The sequence below is a fragment of the Mustela lutreola genome, chromosome 4 (assembly GCF_030435805.1).
Source record: "Mustela lutreola isolate mMusLut2 chromosome 4, mMusLut2.pri, whole genome shotgun sequence".
NCBI lineage: Eukaryota > Metazoa > Chordata > Mammalia > Carnivora > Mustelidae > Mustela > Mustela lutreola.
The window spans coordinates 21799860-21819723 of NC_081293.1; positions in this window are offsets into that span (position 1 = coordinate 21799860).

The following is a 19864-nucleotide window of genomic DNA, read 5'->3' on the forward strand; positions in this document are numbered from 1 at the left end:
GCTGATGCTTGTTGTCAAGGTAAGCAATTCAGTATGCTTCATCCCACTCTCCTACTTCCTTTCCTAGACTGAATGCTACCTGAGAGCCAGGATCGGGTCTGCCTTACCCACTCCTGTATTCCCAACAGTATGTCTGGCACATAATTCTAGGAACAAATTATTGAACAAGTAGATGAACAAATGCCAAGTTAGTGACTAAATTGGGGGGATATCATCCACCTAGGGAAGTGACTAAACTCTTTGGCTTTATGATATTCTTAGTCAATAAACTCATGGGTTGGTCAGGCCTCCAGGGAGATCATTCAAGGTAATGAGGAGGAAGAAAAGACAATGTGCCTGTAAAACAGAAATTGGTGATCAGCTAGTGGGGAGTAATATGTGTACTGGGAAAATGTGAGATCCAAGAGCAGACAAGTACAAACTGGTTGCAGATGCCTGTGCCAGAAGACTGAAGGCCAAGGACTTTGGGCCCATACCTGCCAGTGCAGAAGAATGACATGATATCAACTTTGGCTAATTCTTATGAAGTACCTCCTACATACCAGACATTTTCATAGACCTAATTTATACCTGCCAACTACCTTGTGGGTGGGAACTTAGCTGTGTTTCAAACATAAGGGAACTAAAGTTCAGAAAAGCTATGTAATTTTCCCAAGGTCAGGGAGCAAGTGAAAGACAGACCTGAGATCCATCCTACAGTTCCTCACTCCAAGGCCACTGCCCTTTAAAGAAAGATTAATCAGTCAGTAATGAGTGAAGAGGCACAACTTTCAGGAAAAAAAAGTTACTGGTCTTAAGGTGGCCCTCTCTTTTCTAACAGGTGGGAGGAATTGATGTGAGGGGTGGGGTGGATAGGTGTGAAACTCTCAGGTTAAGACTGCATATAGCAAATGCTCGAAAATGTTCAGGTTCCCAGTTCACTATGAATTAACTGAGTAAAAAGCAGCCTGTGATTCTTTGTAAACTCGTAGAGTGTCTCCCTTCTCTGGACTGTGAATTGTGTCTCTGAGAAATCACAGCAGGACAGGCGAGGTGGGAAATGAATGTTTTCTCCCTGAATGTGAGCCTATGCTGTCTTGTCACTTCAGTCAGTCCCTAATGATTCTCTTGTGTGAGTTTATACCCATGTGAGGCGTCTTGATTTCCTGCATGGTTTCTAACCAACATGTGGTCCCAGAGTATAATTTTGACCTCGGGGAAGGGTGAGGTAGAAAAACAAAGAGAAAAAGGAGGAAGGAAATAAGGTGGCTGTCCACTGTTCAGTGACCTGATTCATGTGTTTATACAGACACACAGTATTGATACACCGCTAGTGGTCAGACATTTCTGTGGGACTCTGTGCAGGCCCCACAGTAGTGATGATTAGAGAACAATGTTGGGGGCCTCATCAGGTCAGGCTGCCATTTTTTAAAAATTCGAGTATCGTTGATACACAATGTTACATTAGTTTCAAGTGTACAACATAGTGATTCAACAAGCTTTTACAGTATGCTATGCTTATCACACGTATAGTCACCATCTGTCACCATACAATGCTATTACAATACTATTGACTACATTCTTTATGCTGTGCCTTTTATTCCCACAACTTCCTCATTCTGTAGCTGGAAGCCTGTATCTCCCTCTCTTTCATCCATTGTGCCCATCTGCCAACCCCCTCCCCTCTGGCAACCATCATTTTGTTTTCGGTACTTACAAATCTGATTCTACTTTTTCTTTGCTTGTTCATTTTTTTAGACTCCACATATGAAAGAAACCATGGTATTTGTCTTTCCCAGTCTGATTTCTTTCACTTTGCATATAATACTCTCTAGAGGTCCATCCATGTTGTCGCAAATAGCGTGATCCAGTCCTTTTTATGGCTGTGTGATATTCTTGTCCGTGTGTGTGTGTGTGTGTGTGTGTGTGTGTATCGCATCTTTCTTATCCATTCTTCTATTGATAGACACATAGGTTGTTTCCATATTTTGGCTATTGTTGATAATGCTGCAGCAAACATAAAGGTACATATTTATTTTTTAAATTAGTATTTTTTTTTTTTAGGCTGCCATTTTGATTCAAAGAAGGTAAGAACCACTCAGAGGATGTCTCCAGATGTCCTCTTTGTCTGGATAGTTTCTAATCAAGCGTAACTTCTGTTGACAATTCCATGATGATTCTTTCAGTATTCCTAGAGGCACTGCATACTCATAGTTTCTTGTTTACATGGAATATATCACTCTGTCAGCTAAATCTCTCTGCTGGAGATGAGAAATGGCCCTTGCCACTGTTTTAGATGGGTGCTAAGAATGGCGAATATTAGCTTCTATTTGAGTTTCAAGGATAGATTTGGGATATTCATAAAAGCAGTGGAAATAATTATATTCACATTATTAGTTCTAGATGTGTTTCTCATTTACCAATACATTTTTATGATCCAGGCACTAGGCTAAATTATCTTTACTTATTATCGTTAATCCTTACCACACACTTATATGTAAATGTTAGGTTTTCCTGTTTTTCAGTAAAAGAAACTGAGAATTAGAGAACTGAGTTGATTTGTCTAAGATACCTAAGTTCATACATGGTAAAATTGGGATTCCAACACCAGTTTATATGTCTGAAATTTTAATACTTCCTACTGCACCACTGCACACTGAAATTTCAATCAACAAAAATTCAGAGGTTGATTCACAGTGAGGCTTTGTTTGAAATCAGGAAAAATTGGATGTATTCTGTGTGTCCTGTTTCCAGATCATACAGTGTTGTGGGGTATTTTTTTTTCCCATAATTGTCATGCCTGATTATTCATAGAAAAAGTCACATAGAGAAAAACATTATATAGTATTTCTATCATATGAGTTAAGAAAATTATAGTCAGGTTTTTTCTTTCATATTTTACTCTTTAACCATGGAGTACTAAAAGGTGTGTCTATCCTCAGAAGGATAGTTTACTTCTCAAAGAGGTGACAGATTTGCAAAGGAACCCAAGTGACTAGAAACTAGATAATCTTGGCGCCACTATAGAGGCCAAGATTATATGTATATATATACACACATATGTATATGTATAGAGATAAAATGGTGTCATTCCAAAGATCAGAGCATTCCTTCTTACATTTCAGTGGAAGAGGATATCTGGAGAGTGGCTACAAGATGCAACAAAATGGAAATGACCATGGCTTCAGGAGACCAGTGATCTAGCCCTAAATTTTCCCCTACCTCCCAGAGGCAAGAGAGGTTTCTTCTCTTTGGGTCTCCCAGAATCACATGAAGGAAGAATAGCTTAATCTACATTTATATCTATTTAAATTTCAGACAAAATTTCTGGTAAAATTAAATCCGTATTTGAAAAAGACTAAGCATGGGGCGCCTGGGTGGCTCAGTTGGTTAAGTGCCTCCTTTAGCTCAGGTCATGATACTGGGGTCCTGAGATGGAGCCGTGTGTGGGGCCGTGCTCCTTCTCCTCTGCCCCTCCCCTGCACAACGGCACTGCGCACGCGCTCGCTCTCTCTAGCTTATTCTCTCTCTCTCAACTAAATAAAATCTTTTAAAAATAAGAAAAGAAAAAGAATAAGTATAAATACATATAAAAATAAATAAAAATCCAAATCCTCTGAGAATTCTTTATTTATAGGAATTATCAGCTCCTACAGGAACTGTGGAAACAAAATTAACTTTTAGCAAGGGAAGGAATATCAGTCGTACCCTCAGCTCTGAAATAGGATGAGCTATTCCAGGCAGTAAATTTTTAAATGACTAGTTAATATAGGTTTCTCTGTGAAATATAGCCTGACTACTACAGAGTTCAAATTGTTTTAATAAACTTTACCTTGAACACTAGAATATTAATAAATTGAAGATAAGAGATACTAAGTTGAAACCTAGTTAGTTACAATGACCACAGAATCTTCACAGCACTATTATTGCTTGGGGTGCTGTAATCCCACAACATAATAGAACAGGATATTAAGAGTGTCAGACAACAAGAAGACCAGGAGCCCATGAACTGGAGCCCACACAGTCCTATTAAAACAGACAACACTTAGATAAACACATGTTTTTTTTTTTTGGTCTTAAAAGCAAAATATCAATTTTATTAGAAACTGTGTATGAAATGGATCATCTCAGAGCTACCTGGGTGGCTCAGGCAGTTAAGTCTCTGCCTTCACCTCAGATTACCATCTCAGGGTCCTGGGATTGAGCCCCACACTAGGCACCCTGCTCAGTGGGAAGCCTGCTTCTCCCTCTTTCTTTCCCTCTGCCCCTCCCCTCAACCATGCTTATGCTCTCTCTCTCTCTCAAATAAATTAATAAAATCTTTTTAAAAAGGAATGAAAAATCTCTGAAGAGTGATGGTTAAGTTGACGAATTTTTACCCTCCAGATACTGAGCAGTTATGGTTGCCTCAGATCATGTAGTGGTAGTGGAGGCACAGTCGTGCTTTTAGACCAAGTTAGGGCAGAGTCTCTATCATCAAACAGCAATGGTTTGTGAAGAGCATCGAGGTACAAAACTTGGGCAAGCTTGGCAGCAAGGAATATCCACTGATAGAAGTCAGTGTCCAAAATACCAAAACAGGGTGTTAGAAAACTGGTTTGTAATATGAGAATTCACAGGAAAGCAAATTATACAACAATTTTTGAGTGTTGCCCCATAGTTTCTTAAAAAGTTAAGAATAATAAAACCTGTTACCTGACAATTATATTTTGGGGGTATCCCTGGAGAACCTGTCCACATCTGCTCGCAAAGACAGCTGTAAGAGTGTTCAATATTTATTAATATTTATTGAAACATTGAAGCCATCTAGATTTTTAGTAATGATAGGTAGGTAAATAAATTGGAGTATGGCCGCACAATGGGACACTCTTCAGCAGAGAACACAACTTCAGTAGAAGAGGAGATCCAAGGTTGGGGTTTCCTCAGCAAACAGACTGAGTCATGCATTTCCCACAGGAAGTTTATTAAGGATTGCTCTTGGGAAGAAGATGTTCTGCCCTGAAGCAGTCATGGCAAAGCCCTCAGTTAATCCCATGGGAAGCTCTGACATGGGGACAGCTTTTCAAAGCTACCCCAAATTCAGATGGGGGGGTGGGGCATACCTTTGTATCTTAATCAGCGATTCAGTGGATATTTGCTCCTGGGGAAGAGTCACCAGGTACAAGGCAGACCCCTTTGGCTGAGGGCACCCCCTGGAGAGGGTACCCCCTGCAGAGGGTCTCAGCCCAAAGCAATCAATTGCTGAGGGAAGGAGTGGCTGGCTCATTTCTGGAAGTTCTAAAGGAAAATCTGAGCAGCATAGCAGAGCATCCAGACCTGGCATGTAATAACATGATTTATTTCCTAACATAATGTTGATGCAAAAAGTTACTTAAGAATATGAAAAAATGCTGGGGCAGATGGGTGGCTCAGTGGGTTAAAGCCTCTGCTTTCAACTCAGGTCATCATCCCAGGGTCCTGGGATGGAGCCCTGCATGGGGTGCTCTGCTCGGCGGGCAGCCTGCCTCCCCCTCTCTCTCTGCCTACTTGTGATTTCTGTCTGCCAAATAAATAAAAAAATATTAAAAAAAAAAGAATATGAAAAAATGCAATGTAATAACTATAACACTTAAAAACATGAAAAAGCAATAATGTATATCGTTTGACCTCCATAAAGAATATTCCATATAATAGTTACTTCTGAGCACAAAAGTTACTTCTGAGCACATTTGGATGTTCACTACAAGGTGTCAGGATGGCGTGTTTAATGACTCCTACTACTCTACAAATGTTTATTCATTGGATATATTTAATTGGAAAATCTTAAAAACTTAATCTGAAAAGATAAAATATGATTTCTCATATTTATCCATTCATCCATTCATTCAGTACATACTTTTTTTTTTTTTTTTTAACTGAGCTCAACCTTTGAAATAAACCTCCTAAATGGTAGGAGAGAAACAAGAGAAGTACAAAGGTATTTGTCTCTCATAGCTCAATAAATCTGGAGAAATATATGTACAAAGAGAAATATCGGAGATTATCAAGTTTGGGATATCCTAAAGAAATTCTATTAGATCATTTCATCTGAAGGCCTTTATTAATGGTTGTCAATCAATGATAAAGGATTCTGTGAAGAAATGAGCCTCAGAGAAGTACAGTGAAAAAATGTGAAGTGTGTTTCTGTGCTGCAGGAATTTTCAGAGCCTTTAGAATATTAATGGTTATTCTCTAAGCATAGACACAGGGGATGTTAGAATACATTTTCTCAGGCTATTTTGATCATGGAACTCTTGTGAGTATTGCTTTGTCTTGCCAAACACATTTTGGCAAACCCTATTCTGAGATAATCCTATTAATATGTAAAACAGGAAACTAAAGCATGGAGAAATGGAGTGATTTATCCAAGGTCACTCAGCTGATTAGTGAATGATACCAGAGAGCAGGCAAAGAGGAGGGAGAGTGCTCACTGAAGAGCTTTCACCCAAATACATCTGAAAAACAGGCAGCCATTTTTTACAGCATGTGTGATGCTAATGAGAAAACGTACCCATCCATAAAACCAAATAGAGAGTAAAATGCAATACATATGACTTTTTTTTTTCACATTTTTAAAGATGTCCATCATCATTAAACAGCAGACAGAAACCCTGAAGCAGATTATGGCAACAATAATACTATTCTTTTGTTAAATGCCTATTAGACATCTGGAACTCATAGGAGTAGCTTAACATTGTTAATGTGATTATCCTCTTGCATGTGCATTACTTAATAATATGCATATTGCTGTTCAATTACGTTCATAGATGTCAAAGGAGAATGGGACCTGAGGGATCTCTTACTCTAAACTTAAGTCGTTTTTCGGAAATGGAAACTGAGACCCAGTTTGGGTAAACAGCAAGGCCAAATGACTAATTTGTGGCAGCACTGGGCTGAGACCCTGGGTCTCTATAGTTCTCAAGAAAAGTGCTGCCAATCATGTACGAGTGTGTATAACAACGCCAAGACTTCTAGAGGTGGTTCATAGGGTGACATGCTGAATTCTGAATTTGGTTTCCATTAGGTTTTTCATGAAAGATAGTGATTGTAAAAATAAGGTGACTTGTCCATCCCCAGAAGCTAGGGTCTCTGTCCAGGGAAGCCAGAAAGTAAGGACTGTGGCCTTTGTTCTCTGGGCTAGGTGAGAGGTAGAGCATCCTTTCTTACTGTCTGCAAGATTCATCAGACACAAATCCCTGCTGAAGAAATATTTCCACATAGATCTTGCTTACCCCCTTTCTGAGGGGGAATAATAGCTTTTCTTTCTTATCTATAAATGTCATCAGTGCTGCAAAGCATAAATAAGAACAGTAATCAAAAGAAATATGCAGATGATCTAGCTCAGAACAAAAGAATGGCAGATGGCAGATTCAGCTTTTCAGAATATAGAGTGAAGGGAAATATTGAGGTGCATGCTGTTCTTTTGATTTTTGACTCTAGGGGAAAGGCAGATCTAAGAGTAGTGCTCCTCAGCCACTTAAACATTTGTCTTCGGGGAAGCCTAGCATCACCAAGAAGGCTCTTAATGTTAGAGGAAGAACCACATTGACTCTATTAACTGCACAATAACTGGCTGCAGGTGCCTTCCCACTGAACTCCAGAATGATCCTGATGATAACACTTTCTTACTTCCTTTAATAGTAAATGAGCCCAGGTATCTATAGCTCCTAAATTCCACCACCTTGTCTCTGTTACTCAAGGATCCCAATAAGACCAGTAAAATAAGCCCATCTCTAACTGGAGGACCTTCCCATGGTCATGCCTGTCCTACAAAGAAGAGAAAACACTGATAACTTCAAGGTTGATGGTGCTCTCCTTACAAATATATTTATTTTTATTTATTTTTTTTACTGAAGGGCAGGTCTTCTGAACCTTCTCAGGGAATGTAGCTAGGTTATGTCATGATGAATATTGAATATAATGCATTAAGCAGATCAATAGCCAAATTTTATGTACCCAAGGTCAGGCTGATAGGTTGCAGGAAAAAAAATCCTGTCTGGAACAGTTATGCATTTGGGAAACAGAAAGGACTACTGTGCTCCAGTCCGAGCCAGGAATCCATTGATTACTTGACCCTCAGCTGTTCTTGCTTTATCAGAAGTCTAATGCTACTTTGTTTCTCCTAATATCTGAGGTTATAGACTCTTAAGTGATTTCCGTTTTCCCTGAACTAGAAGTAGAGATTTGTCAACAAGTGAAATGACTACCTATGACAAACGACCTAGGCGAGGCCACGATTTATGGCTCTAAATTATTGGAGGGAGCATGTATTAGTTAGGGTTCTTGAGGGAAACAGAACCAATAGGATGTCCAAAATTTGCAGAATGTACCAGCAAACTGAAGATCCAGGATGAGGACCCAGGAAAGAGCCTTTGTGATAGTCCAAGTATGAAGGCACTCTGATGGCAAAATTTCCTCTTGCTCAGGGGAAGTCCGGGTTTTGCTCTATTCAGTCAGGCCTTAAAAGGATTGGATGAAGTACACCTATATTATGGGGGGGAGGGACAATCTGTTTTTCTCAAAGTTCACCAATTTAAATGGTAATTTCATTCAAAATTTATGAAATACCCAGAATAATGTTTGACCATATATTCGAGCTCTTCACCCTGCTAACTTAACACATGAAAATTAACTATCACAGAGTCTTTTGGCATTTTGTTCCCCTTTACATCTGTAAGGACAACCCTTGGGATGTAGGAAATTTGGGGGTTCAAAGCCAATTGCCCAGAAAGAATTCTTGAGATGTCTTCAGTGCAAAATGGTGGTTTTATTAAAACATCGGGTGGCACCTGGGTGGCTCAGTGGGTTAAAGCCTCTGCCTTCGGCTCAGGTCATGATCTTAGGGTCCTGGGATCGAGCCCCGCATCAGGCTCTCTGCTCAGGAGGGAGCCTGCTTCCCTTCCTCTATCTCTCTGCCTGCCTCTCTGCCTACTTGTGATCTCTCTGTCAAATAAATAATAAAAATCTTTAAAAACAAACAAACAAAAACATCAGAATTGGACCCGTGGGCAGAAAGTGCTGCATGGGATTGTGGTGGGTGACTGATGATATACTTTCAATTTGGGACAAGGTTAGGAATAACAGCGTCCTCTGTGGTATTTTGGAAACAAATTTGGAAAAAACCAGGTTTCTAGAATGCTGAGGGACTATCTATCCTTAGGAAAGTTCACCTATTGCTGTTTAGCAAAAGCTCAGTCATAAGACCCTTCACATTTATATTGATGGGCCATAGGCTTGGGGAATGATTGCCAGCATGATCTTGTGGGGCAGAGATAAAGGAAGTTTCCAAAGGAGTATTTATATGTTAAAGTAGACTTAGGAGACCCTGGGAGTGTCGGGCTAAGGCTGCCTCTTGCCCTTAGCAAATTTTCAACATGGAGGCAATTGAGTCCTTAGAGGAATGTCACTCTGCCTGTTTCAAGGACTTGTTGATGAACTATTAAGGAAATTTAATTTTTCTTTTTTCATTGTTTCCCACATCATCTGTATCTAACAGCTCTTGAGAGATCTGGACATCTTGTTCTTACATACAGTCGATGGGTAATTCAAGGAAATTCCCATTTTAGAAAGAATCACTCTAGTCCCACTGGCTGTGCTATTGCAGGTTTGGTTTGGTTTGGTTTCTTGTTGGCTTTGCCTGTCTCTCAAATGTTGTATATTTTGTCTGACAACTGACTCTGATTTGGACATCAGGCAAGGCATCTTGCCTTTTTATTGGCGTGGCTGATGTTAAGCTTTTGTTAATCCATTTTTAATCTCTTTTAAAGACATATAATCCCAAATCCTCAGCTGCCCATCTAGCTTAAACCCAAGAATACATCACTTTTAAGTCCTCTCCACAAATCTTTGCAGATCAGCATCCACTGGGCATTCTTTAATGTAATGACATGCACCTTACTTTTCAGGTCTCTGTGCTATCACTGGTTTCTGCTATTCCAGAGCCCTATCAACTCCATTGATTCTAGGGAGCCCAATTTCTAACAGTATCTCCTACTGTCCTCTCTGGCCTGCAACAAATACCTATTCTGAACTTCTCACCAACGTCAATGACTTCTTCAGCACATTCTTTATCATCTTTGAAAGGAGAATATCTCTGGGGCCCTCTTGAGAAGCATAGCTAGACGATGATTTTTCAAGTTCTATCTAATTGTTCTTCTCTAGCATTTCAATTTATGAATCTTTTAATCTCTACCCAGACACTATGCCAAAGCAGTGTTGGCATCTCTACTACACTTACCATGGGCTGTTATTTTTTTTCCAACCTTCTAAGAGTCAATACAGAAATGTATTGCAACCAGTTCCCGGGGTGCTGGCCTGGGTGTCAAGACTTGAGATTCAGGAAAGAGCCCCTATTCTCATGAAATTAAATCTACTGTTGGATATAATCTCTCAGCTCTTGTCTGGATATATAATTCAGGTCTTCTTCAGTGTATGATCACTGAGGATAATCCCTCTCTCTCCTTAGCTGGCACAGGATGCCCCAGTAAGGCCATATTGAGATTTGTCCTTAGTTATTATTCTGATATCCAGAAGGAAGACCCCATCGGTGTCTGTCTCACTTAAAGTCTTCACATGGTCTTTGGCCAAAAGGTGGACCATGGGCCTGTAACAAGGGGAAGCAGGCTGCTTGTCCAGGCCCAGAGCTCCAGGGCAACCTGGAGTTTCAATGTGTACAGACAAGTATAACCAAATGTCTCCACCCAAGTCTAAGTTTTCTACTTATTCCCCATCAAGGTACTGATTTGGACATTAGAGACTTACCAAGCCTGCAAATTCAGCCTTCTCTCAGGTTCAACTTCTCCTTTTTTTTTTTTTTAAAGATTTTTTTTAATTTATTTATTTGACAGACAGAGATCACAAGTAGGCAGAGAAGCAGGCAGAGAGAGAGGAGGGGAAGCAGGCTCCCTGCTGAGCAGAGACCCAGATGCGGGGCTTGATCCCAGGATCCCAGGATCATGACCTGAGCCGAAGGCAGAGGCTTTAACCCACTGAGCCACCCAGGTGCCCCTCAAGTTCATTTTTAACTTGAGGGGAGAGATGTACATTATTACTTTTTAATTCTGCTGTACAAACAAGCACAAGTTGCTTCATATTTCTTCAAACATATTGCAAAAGCAGTCCAAAGATCCAAAATTCTCTCTGGAGTGGGACTGCACTTAACTTCTCTTTGCATATTTCCAGGAACTCATGGGCATTTGGTTTTTAAGATTCTTTCCTTAACTGACAAACGTCCCTATACCTGTGCCATACTGAAGGGAAGACAGAGATAAAATGAGAGGGGCATATTATTACAACACTTGGACGATGACAACTCATCAGGAAAAAGTGACACCACATTAAGAAGACTAAAATCTGTGCATAATTGTTGGAAATCACTTAACACCACTGGAACACTTCACCAAGTTCCCGTGCATAAAAGAGAGATGTTTGGAACACAAGCCCTGCCTGAGAGTGAGAAGTTCCAAACAGATTCACAGCTGTCTCCCTTCAGGGTTTAGGTTTGGCTCCAGAGTCAGTTTCAGAGTCTTATTTCAAATAAAAGCTTTCATTCAATCTGTAATGAATTGAGATTCCAGCAGGTAAATCTCATTGAAGGAAATTGCTTCCTGCAATGATACATGATTCATTCATTCCCATCTATGAGCTATTTAGAGGAAATTATCCATGGGATTGTATCATTAGTTTAAAACTGCTGCAATTGTTTTTCTGTCAGTATAATTTTAGAACATGTTGGAGTATTTGTCGGAAAAATGTATTTGAAAACACATCTAACTCTTTCCATATTGCTAAAATTGGGATATCATTTTTTTTTTCATTTGTAATGAGTTGCATGAATACAATTGACAAGCATTAGTCTTCTGCTATGTGTATGACAAGCCATAGTCCCTTGTTAAGTCTTCTAATTGAAAAACTTTGCCTGGTCGGGACACAGTGAAAGAGGAAAAGGTGCCAAGTTCCTTTTCTGAAATTTGCTTTAAGATGGGTCATCTGGATATATCAATTCCATTTCTAAGTTCCACATGGAATTTGAGCTACCATTCTAAATTCTAAATGGAATTTAAACTATTCCTCGGGCCACATGTGAAATTATTCTGGCTAATAGGATAAAAATAGAAGGAAATACACTGGAAAATTAAGCAATGGAGACATTAGGCCTACATAACACATCATCTGGGTTTTCATGATGAGGGAATTTTAAATGTCAACGAGAAACAAGTAAATGAATATCTAAACAAATACCCCCAAAAGGGAAAGGATTGAACATTGAAAGAAAACTTAGTTGAAGCTTATTATGTAAGCTTTTGTTTCTGATAAGCAGAACATCTTTGGCTTTTATTCTGTTTGCTTTGTTTTGTTTTGCTTTCTTATAAGATATATCTGCTGGTATATGTGGGAAAAATTGGAAGTTTTTCTTTTTCTTCCCTAGACTATGGGTGTAGAATTTATTATATAAAGTTTGTCCATCATAAGTAGCATATAGTTGATCTTTGCTTTTAAATAGTCTAAAAATCTTAAACTTTCACTTTGAAGAATTCACTCAGTTACAATTAATGTAATTAATGATATAGTGAGTTTGTAACTCCTACATTTATTTTCTATTTGGCTTATGTTTGTGGACTTTTTTCACTTTTCCTTTCCCTCATTTGAATTAATTTATTTTACTTTTTTCTAATAATTTTTTAAATAAATTTTATTGGATATGTTGGAAACAACAGAATGCAATATAAAGCAAATTGCTTTATATAGGTAACCTTTGACTGATTACAACCTAATGAAAATCACTACTTTATCATTTGCTCTATTAGAACACCAACATTTTTAAACAGAATATACATTTTTCAACTATTTTTTCACTGGCTATCTCTTTCTAACTTAGAAATTATTTTCTTTTACTATTTTAATTGACTACTTTCTCAGCCTGAGGTGTTGAGAAATTAGTTTTGTATTGAAATTACAATATTGTATTATATTACAATACAATACAACTGTAATACAATATTGTATTGTATTGTATTGAAAATAATGACCTTTATCCATTTTGTGTTGCATGTAATATTATTTCTTTCTTTTTGGTTTTCAACATCGTTTGCATAATATGCCAAAGTGTGTATTTTTGTGTGTGTGTGTGTATTATGTCTACTGTTTGCTGAGCTCCTTGAATTTTTAGGTTTATAGCTTTCATTAATGTTAATATTTTTTTCAAGCATTTTCTCTTCAAATATTATCTGTTCTCTCTTCTCTATCTGTGCCTCTTCTTATTCTTAAAACTTTTTGGTATGTCTCAAATAGCTCTTATATTCTGGTTTCTTTCTGTCTTATACATTTTAATTATTGTTTATAAAATTCTATTTTGGAAATTGTTGAAATTGGTTAGATTTTGAGTTCATGAATCCCTTGTCCAGTTAGCTGATAAATCCATTAACTGGATAATTTTTCCTTTCCTTCCTCTCTTCAACTGAGGTTTGATTTACATGCATTAAAATTCAATAATTTAAAGTGCATAATTCAAGGGGTTTTGATGAATATATAGTTTTTTTAACCACCACCTTAATCATTACATATAACATTTCCATCAGCACCAAAATATTTCTTGTGCATCATTCATCTCCCTTTTCAGTCTTTGATTACCACCACTATGATTTCTTTCATTATAACTTTGCCTTTCCTAAAAATTTGTATTGATAAAATCATAGATTTTTATTTTTTATCTGGCTTCTTAGTATTCTTTTTAAATTTCAGTAATGATCCTGACTATATCAGTCATTTATTTTTTATTAATGGCTGGCAGGCTCTTGTATGGATATATAACAACTTATTTATCCATTCACATGCTGATGAACATTTATGTTGCTTTCAAATTTGTCTATTAGGTATCAAGTTATTATAAACATTTTTGCATTTTTGCAGGAGTCTCTGCATGGATATACATTTTCATCCTGCTTAAGACAATAACTAGGTAGAATGTCTGGATCACTTCATGGATATATATGTAACTCCTTTTTTTCAGCTTTATTGACATATAATTGACAAATAAAATGATAATATATTTAAAGTTTCCAACTTGACGATTTGATACACTCCATGAAAGAGTTTCTATAATCAAGTTGAAAAACATTCATCACATCCCTTCACACATTTCCTTCTTTTTTTTTTTTTTTTTGCAAGTACTTAAATTGGCAAGTACTTAAATTTAAATTAAACATTAGACCCTCTTATAACTGAAAGTTTGTACTCTTTTATCAGGTTCTTTCCATTTAACTAATCCCAGTCTCTCTGATAACCACCTTTCTGCTCTGTGTAATAATTTTGACTTTTTTTTTAAAGATTCCACATATTTAAATTCAATTAACCAAGTTTAGTACATCATTAGTTTTTGATATAATGTTCAATGATCCATCAGTTAAGTAAATAAATAAATAAAATAATGAAGATTCCGCATATCAGTGACAGTGTACAGAAATTATTTTTCTCTGTCTGGCTCATTTCTTTTAGCATGATGGCCTCAAGTTTGATTTAGGAATTTCTTCTTTTTAAGGCTGAATAAGATTCATACTGTGAATGTTGTATATATCTATTTATATAAAACGTCTTAAAAATTTCCCAACATTTCTAACATGGTTTTTTCTATTTGTCGTTCCCATTTTCAATGTATGAGAGTTTCAATTGCTCCACATTCTCACCAACACTTGGCATAATGAGTCTCGTTAATTTAATATACTTCTTATGCTGTGATATTCCATTATGGTTTTCATTTCTAATAGGTAGTTATACTGAAAGTCTTTTCATATGCTTATTTAACTCCCATATATCTTCTTTGGTCTTAAAAACTTGTAACTAATTTTTAATTGAGCTATTTTCTTATTATTGGATTCCAAGAGTTCTTTATATATTCTGAAATAAGTCATTTATCAGATCAGCAAATATTTCATCCCATATAAACCAGTCTGTGATTTATATTTTCATTTTCCTAAGAGTGTCTTTTAAAGTTCCATTTACCAATATTTCCTCTTAAGGATCTTGCTATTGGTACTATACCCAGAAAAACTTTTCCTGAAACAAAAATGTAGTCCTATGTTTTCATCTATAATTTTTATAGTCTTAGGTTTTACACATCAGTCTGTTTGTATGATGAATTATGAACCATAATTCCTTACTTTTGTTTTTTTCCACATAAATATCCAATAGTTCCAGGACTATTTATTCAAATTATTATTCGTTTATAATTGCCTTTGCTCATTTATCAAAATCAATTGACTTTATGTATGTGAACCAATTTTTGAACTTTCTACTTTGCTCCTACTTTATTTATCAATTTTATAATACTAGACTGTTTTGGTTGTTTAGATATATTTTTAAAGTCTTGATACCACGTAGTTTATGTTACCAATTTCTCTTTTGAGATTGTATAGGCAATTCTAGATACGTTGCATTTCCTTATGAATTTAAAACAAAGCTTGTTCATTTCTACCAGCTACTGCCTGCAGACATCAGGATTGTGTTAAACATATAGATAATTGTGGGGAGAATTAACATCTTAACAATGTTGAATCTTCCAATCCATGAATATGACATAAATTTCCATTTATTTAGGTCTACTATAACTTCCATGAGCAGTATTTTCAGGTATTCTGTATACAGGTTTTATGCATCTTTTGTTAGATTTACTTCTAAATATTTTGTATTTTATTAAAGTGGTGTTTTTCAGCTTGAAATTTTATTTTTCATTCTACTGAAAACAAAATTGAATTTTTTGTATGGTTGATCTTGTATTTTGATGATATATGTTAGAACTTGTCAGTTTTTTCTCTGTGTTTTTCTATGTTAGATAGTTTCTAAAAAAAAAAGATACTATGTCTTTAAGTTTACCAATTATAATTTACCATTAATCTCTTCCATTATAACTTTCACCTCAGACATTATCATTTTCATCTCTAAAAATTTGATTTGGATATTTTTTTAATCTCCTATGCCTCTACTTAACAGGTTTACCCTTTACTCTAGCATCTTAAATATATGCAATATTTTTGTAATAATAATATTTATAATAACAGTTGCAATAACAGTTGCAATGACTATCAAGTTTGTCATTTTGGTCATTTCTGGGTGTGTTTCTGTTAATTAATTTTTCTCCTGATTATGGGTCTTTTTTACTACCTCTTTTCTTGCCTGATAATTTTTTATTGAATATCATACTTTACAAATTTTACCTTCTTGATTTTGGATGTTTATAGAAGGGAGGGGGAAGATATGTTATCAGCCTTCCCCGAGCCTCAAGGAGGTTATGAGATATAATTCTGATCAGTAAAATATAAAGATCATTTGACATGAAATATACTTTACTCCATAATAAAAAGAGATTTACAAAGGAAAACTCACATTTTCTCCCTGCTCTCATTTTCCAGTCCCAGACTCTATTGCATGAGAAACTGATGCTTGGAGGAGGGAATCATGTTGCAAATATAAGAAATAACTTCATCAACATACTGAGCTTGGAAGAACAGGAAAACTAAGTCCTTTATGGCATTGTTGTAACACCCCGTATCATGCCTATAGGGGTCTAACTTTGAATTTCATGTTTCACGTTAAATGCCATTATAGATTAGGCCATTATTCTTTGTTACCCTCTTTGTTAGTATGGTTGTACTGATGTTCCCTACAGTCTAAAATCACCCAAATGTTTTAGGTACAATGTGTGTGTAGAACATGTTATTTTATGAGATGGTAATGGACCCAGGTCTAATGCAGCAGTAATCCTTGGTACTGAGAGGCCCTACGAGTGTTCCTGGAAAGGAAGTCTAATTGATCATAGATGCAAGAATTTTTAACTTGATAATTCTCTCACAGATATGCTGTGAATCATATTATAGAAACACAGAATTGGAAATTAGATGCTACGAAACTCAAATTATCCTCAGAAAATATAGCTCAGCCTCTTATCCTTGAAACCTCTCCATAGCAATCTACAACAATACTTCATAAATTGAAAGATAACATGAAAGTCTGAAGATATTTCTAGCTGTTCAGAATACTACATAAATGTAATTCCTATAAAATCTTTAAAGTAACTATGATTATAAATATCACTATGTTATCTCACTGAGCAAAATTTGCAGAAGCCATCCCAAAGCCCCATTATTATATAATGTATGTATATGTGTGTGTGTGTGTGTGTGTGTGTGTATACATACCATAGCTTTCTAAGTGTAATGGCTTTCTTGGGAGTTCATGCTTATCTTAGAGCTTCTTTAGTCATGAATCAGGAAACAGCATCACAATTCCCACTTCTACCCTACTTGATAAGGTTTTCTTAGAACAATGGTATAAAGGTTGGATAGGTGAAATTAGTGGCTTATAAAATCCTGTGAGAAGTATTAAGTCCTATTTCTTAAATGATTTAATCATACCTAATACTAGAGTTTTATATACTAAATAAGATGTGTAAAATAATTAAGATCATACATGTGAAATACACAGTGTCTGGTCATATTATGAGTGTTTAGGAAAGAATATCTAAAAAAGGAGGGGAAAAAAAGAGAATGCCTTATCCTAATTATTTTTAGTTCACTTTTCTTTCCATTTTTCAATTTAAGAGAAAAATCATTCCCAGGATTCTAATTCAAATAATCACAAAACTCAACACTATGTCCAGATTAATTTTTAAAAGGACAATTTCATGGTTTGGTTTTCTAACTATGTAGGAAGGCAGTATATTTGTATGGAATCTGTTTAGGGATAACTCTTGGAAAACATTTAAGATCGAAGGACCAAACAGTATGGAGACCTGGTGACATGGTGGCAAGTGGCTGTTCCTTTCCTTTGCTTTGACATTTGGGAAGAACCTGACCATGCAGGGGAGAAGGCAGAACAAACAGAAATCAAATGTCAACAGGAAAATAAAGGAAAGTTTTCCCCCATCTCCCAAAACAACACACACACACACACACACACACACACACACAATTGTTCCCTGTGGCTCTCTTTTCTGGACTCTGAACACTTCTCTGCCCTCTAAGGCATCCTTCCTTTACCATGAGGCCTGGCCTGTGCTTGCAACTGAATAGCCTTATTCCTCCTTACAGAAGATTGAGAATTCAGAGGACCCTTCCCCTTTGTGTTGCTCTTTAGAATTTGGGTTGTCAATATGGGTGCTGTGGGATGCCATGCCTCATATTCTTGGAAACGCTCTAGTTTTCTACTTGAGAATGTGCACACAGGAGCACTATAAATTTAACCTAGAATGTTACAACCATACACTGGATATATATTACCCTAAGACTGAGTCCTACATGCATTAATTAAGATTTTATCTTTACTCTGTTGTCATTTCTTACTTTAGGAACATTTTGCCGGCTGGAATTGTTAAAACTTACAGTTTGGTTCATTCCCACAGAACTCCTCATTGCATTCCTCCACTCCCTATTTGTATCCAAGTTCATCCATAGTGAGAAACTAGGGTCCCAATATTATCCATACTTTTGCTCATTTGTGCAAATGGGTAGTACAGGGAAATAGTTTCATGACTATGTCAGCCATACCACTTAAACTCAAAGCAGAGTTCAGTTTAGTTCCTCCTGTTAGGTCTGTAATCAAAGGAGTGAGACTGATAGAAAGGAAAGGTCAAGCAAAACTTTATTTCGCGCCAAGCATTGAGAATCAAACTGACGGGTCTGACGGGTCCGGGCCATCTCTTACAGAGAGGGCGACTCCTCCCTGCCTTACAGACTAACTTTTAAAGGGCAAAGGCCATGTGGTTGGGCCTGGCCACACACAGGTGGCCAATGAGATTGTAACACACAGAGAAAGCTGCACAGTCATGCTAGGTCACACACAGGTGGCCAACTGAATTACAATTTACCCTATAGTAGATATTTGAACCAGCCTATCACCTTGGTCAGAATTGGTACCCAAAAGGTGGGGCCCACACTTCTTGGTAGCTAGGGAGACAGTATGCATGCCCCACTGATTGGATGTCTCCACCCGGCCTGACCTACCCTAGTATTTGGGCTCTGTTACCTGGGACTAGTTTCCCAGACTTGGTTTTAAGTAAGTTCGGGGGTGGGGGTGGGGCAAGGTTAGTTTAAGTTTCACTGCATAAACAACAAAATGTTTAATGTAAGATAGAATCACTCTGGCTAATTAGGCCCTTACACTTTCATCCCAAATGAGCATATATAATCAAATTAGTATAAATCTGTGTATAAGAAGTTACTTAGATTTACATTGTTTTGTGTTTTTTTTTTTTTTCATTTTTCCTTGAATATAGCTGTTATCTTTTTGAGACTGAGTTAGGTCCATTTGTCCTGGTATGATTTGTTTTAACTCTCTTTCCTTTACAGATTTAGCAGGTTTTTGTGTTTGTATTTTCTTTTCTTAGAATATCAACATGTTTCCATAAATTGAAAGAGAGATTTATGGCATCCCTCTGTGTAAGTGTATCCTTTTTTATATAATGTCACTCATTTCCTTATTTCTTCCATCCATCCCCCAAATCCTTATGAGGTCTCCATTACTCTGAATGGGTGCAAAACATCAAGATGCCAAAGAGGAGAAGCTGAATTATAGGCAGAGAAGAATTTTGAATTATTGGGAATAATCCAGAATAAAGTGGAAAGAAAAATAGAATTGATAGAAGAGAGAAGAAGCAAAAAGTTGGTGAAAGCTGTGCAACTCAGCTGAATCCTGTCTCTTTATGGACTCCTCTGAAACCCAAAAAAACATCTGACAGTTCTACTAGCACCACGAAAATGTATTGTTTCATGTCAAGTTGAGAGTTCTTAGGAAAGCAACTGCATCACAAAAATGCAGAAAATTTGTGATTCTTAATACAGAATCAAAAGTAATGCAGAATCAGAAGTCTCATGGTATT